The sequence below is a fragment of the Erythrolamprus reginae genome, chromosome 7 (genome assembly GCF_031021105.1).
Source record: "Erythrolamprus reginae isolate rEryReg1 chromosome 7, rEryReg1.hap1, whole genome shotgun sequence".
In the NCBI taxonomy this organism is placed as follows: Eukaryota; Metazoa; Chordata; class Lepidosauria; order Squamata; family Dipsadidae; genus Erythrolamprus; species Erythrolamprus reginae.
Genome location: NC_091956.1, coordinates 47,715,046 through 47,719,551, shown reverse-complemented (window position 1 = coordinate 47,719,551; position 4,506 = coordinate 47,715,046).

Below are 4,506 nucleotides of genomic sequence, written 5' to 3'. Positions count from 1 at the left end.
TATATTTGCTTGCAGAAACATCTGTTGAAGAATCTCTCCTGAGTGCCATCAGTTAGGTGCCAAGTATTTATCACTCCATATTTTCTTTCTAGATGAAAGTATATGACATTCTACATTATTTCACTTTGATTCTCAATTTCCAAAAAGTGTACCACCCTAGTTGTATACTAATTATGATATAATCTGTTCACTATCCTTTATGATGATGGACAGTACAAATGATTTATTATTGAATGATAACATACTGTATGCCTAATGGATTTTTACCAGTTTTAGGGTGCCTTAAAAATACTGGTTACAGCAAACCTCCTTCCCATGCTGAAGAAAATCAACAATTGGCAGATGACATGAATGTGTTTTACACTGTGTGCACAATTATTAGGTAAACTGTATCTTTGAGGATTATTTTTAGTATTGAACAATTACAGTGCTCTCGGTCAATCCAAAATGTTTTTAAACCTCAAACCTGAATATTTCTAAAAATAAAAGTGAGGTTATGGCTTTCTTAGGAGAATATCTGTGTGCACAATTATTGGGCAATTATTATTGTGCAGAATTATGCAACTAAATAAAAAATGAAAAATTTCCCATCTCATTTATTTTAATCTGTTAAAATAAGAATAATAAAGAAACAACTCTAAATTTATGAATAAACATTTCTTACAGTTAAAAAAATATATCAGTGACTATTATAGCCACCTTTCTTTTCTATAACATCATTTCATGGAATCTGCCAGTTTCTTGGTCTGTTGATGATCAACTTTTTGTGCAGCAACAACCACAGCCTTCCGGACACTGTTCAGAGAGATGTACTGTTTTCCTTCACCATAAATCTCCCATATAAGAAGGGCCCACAATAGGGTGTAGGTCAGGTGAGGAAGGGGGTGGGGCATGCCATTCTTTCATCTTTAAGGCATTTATTGGCTAGCCGCAATGTGGAGTACTTTGATGCATTTGATGGAGCTTTGTCCTGCATAAAAATCATTTCTTGTGGTGCAACTGGAACTACACACACTCAACATATAAAATGGTGGTAGATTTTAGGAGAAACACTCTTATACTACCATCTCTTACTAGACAACATAGTATCAACAGAAGAAATCTTCACGTTTTTAGGCTGTATCATATCTCAAAATTTAAAATGGACAACAGCAAAACCGTCAACAAATATTCTTTCTATGCCAACTCAGAAATCTCAAACTGCCCAATGACCTGCTGATTCAGTCATCTGCACCTCTATAACTGTCTGGTTTGGCTCAGCTATCAAAGAAGACAGACACAGTCTTCCTAAGAATGCATAAGAACAATGATGAACGCATCTTTACTGAATATCAGCATACTGTTAATCAGTGTCCACACTTCATTATTGAGAAGTAATAAAGGAATATCTGACAGCATCTTAGCTCTAGGAGTTTTTAAATGATGTGGGTATTTTAATATCTGTTTCAGTCTGTTCTGTCTGGGTGCCCCCAGACTTCAACACCAACTGGAAAAAGCAGCCAGACACGCTGGTAAAAGCAAAAGCACTTTATAGTTTGAAAAATAAACACAGAGAAAAACCTGTTCTTCCCAACAGGCAGGCTATGAGACTTCACAGCAGACTCCTGATGGCCAGACAATACAGCAGACCTCTTGCTGGCACACCCACCACTGTAGAGAATAAGACCCACACCTTTTCCCTCCAAGGTTTCAGTATTCAAAGTCACAAACCAGAATTCCAAGACGCCAAAGATCACAGCCAGGTCCCAGGACTCCCAAAGATAATACTCCACAAGCCAGGAAGGGTGGGTCTGCCTTTTCAGCCTTTCCAGAGAGCACCACACCCAAACCCAGCTGTTGCCTCTTTAGTGCTGAAAGTACCTGGCTAATTGTCCCCTTCATTGTGTTGCTCTTCTCTGCCGGAGATCGATTATTGCTTGTGCATTTTCATCTAAGGAATCCAGGCTGCTTGCTGGGGAGAGCTCCCTCTCGGGGGACTCTGGCTGTCCTCCCTCTCCCTCAGCCTGAGATTCCTCCTCCCCGTCTGCCTGAACCTCCTGTTCCTCATCCTCCCCCTCTGAGCAGGAAGCCGGCAGAGGATCAGCCGTTCCCTGAGGTGCCTCAGACGGAATCACAACACAGTCCAGCTTCGAATCTAGATTTGGTTATCTTGAAGGTTGATTTGCTTGGTACATGGCAGGAGAGAGATCTTGATTTCTTCGTAGTTAGGTAAATCTGGTATTCCTGCAAACACTATAATACTAGGCACCTGTCTTTGGTGTGTGTTTGGGTGCTAAGAAAGATGGATGATTTTAGCTGTTTTGATGTGCAGTTTTACAAGATATCAAAAATAGTAGAGACTGCCTCTTCTTCCTGATCATTTGGAAGTGAAAAGGGAAATGGCATTAATTAATTAATGTAATTAATAAAATAAATTACACCATTCCAAATTCAGCTTCCCCTCCCCCCCAAAAAGTAAGTGGATAACACTTAATCAGATGGGTGTGGATTAGGGAGATGAGAACCCTGGGAAGGAATGCCCCTGGGAGTTAATACAAAAAGCAATATAAAATAGTATTTTTTATTTTTTTAAAAAACTTTATTGCTCAATATTTCTTTTTACTTCCACCTTAATTACTATCGTCTTATAATTAGCAGGCATATTCAATTAATTTTGTTACTGTATTCAACTATTAGTTTTGCTCTACTTAATCCAATGCATATTTTAGTTTTAAAGAAGTTGTAACCTTTTTAGGTTTGCTTCAGCTGCCTCTCACACCATAACAATCAATTCTTGCTAGATTGGAAAAGTGTCTCATTCCCATTATTATTAAAATTCCATGATCAGGTTTCTCCAACAGAAGACAAACTGTGGGCTTCATTTTTACCAATTTAAAGTAATTTTCTGTCTCTTGAAGGTAGAAAATACTATAATATTTAGTGGTTAAGACTACCAGGCTAGAAACCAGGAGACTGAGTTTAAGTCCTGCGTTAGCGATAAAAACCAGATGGATGATTTTGGGCCAGTGAGTCTCCTAGTCCAAACTACTTCACAGCGTTGTTGTGGGGAAAATAGGAGGAGAAGGATGTGTTGGATATGTTTGCTGCTTTGAGTTATTTCTAAAAATAATAAAGGCAGGATATTTATTTATTAGAATTTGTCAAACTAGAACTTGAATAAAAACATAAAAATACAGTGATAGGGGCAATAGGCACATTAGTGCACTTATGCATGCCTCCTCTACTAACCACTTAAGTATGATATAAGGTCCACAGAAGTCCATTTGTGGGTGAAACTCTGAAAATTTGTAGCTGAAACAACTGAATCAGGTAGAGCATTCCAGACTTTGACAATCCTATTATAGAAATTATATTTTTACAGCAAGTTTGAACAAATTTACATTAAGTTTAAAGTGGTTGTTAGCACATGTATTATTGCAATTAAAACAGAAAAAGTCATTTACAGGGAAAACATTACAAGTGACACAGTTCTAATTTATCCAAACTGAGAATTTCGAGCCTGGTAGCAGAGGGAATTCTATTGTGTTCAGAAGTACACAATAGAAGTATTTCTCATGAAATACTTCTGAACCTGCTCAATTGTACTGATGTCAGATATATAAATAAATAAACCTTTATTACAGTCAAAGACCATCAATATAATAATTTTTAAAAAAACAGAACATCCAAGAACCATTTCAGATTCTTAGAATCTAGACATTTTAGTATCTCTTTGATCCTAGTAGAAGATTCTAGGGTGATAAATGTAGTCCTTGACTTACAGCAGTTCGTTGACCATCCAAAGTTGGTTGTCACCCAGGTCAACAAAGACATGCTAGGTGTTGAGGTTCTTGGACAAATGACTTACAAAATTCATGACTTTTGGCTGACCAACCAAAATTGACACATTGTAAATATACAAAACATGTACATATCTTGCTATGATGAAGGCACACATTTGCGATGAATCCCCCCACTGCTGAGCAGAATCTGGCCACCTGTGCTGTAATTATGGCCTGTTCATCTTTAAGCAGCCACTGGAGATAGGTAGTGGATAGGTAGTTTGCAATTAGTGGCAAAATATTTTTTCCCCTAATGTCTGTATAAAAGGAGCATCTCAGGATCATATGTCCCTCAGTCTCCACCTCTCCTGAGCCACAAGGGCAAAATCTTTCAGTGAATGGTATTCTTTTGTACTTGCCATACAAAATGGCAGATGGAAGTGCATGGCACCATATAAGAGCAAATAATAACCTCCCTTTGTGTGGAAAAAATTGAGAATGCAGCTCGCTGATCTTTGGGCCAAGGCAGCTGCATATTCTCCATGTGCTTTCCTTGAGCCATTGGCCTGAAAGACCACCCGGAGGTATTTGAAAGTGGTTACCTGTCTATTTTATGCCCATCAAGATACCATAAGTAAGTTTTTGGCCTTTTTGCAAAGGCCATGATCTTTCCCCCCCCATAATTTATACTCAGGTTATTGTTATTATAGTACTGAAGAAGGGTATCTGCCTGATGAGAGACTTC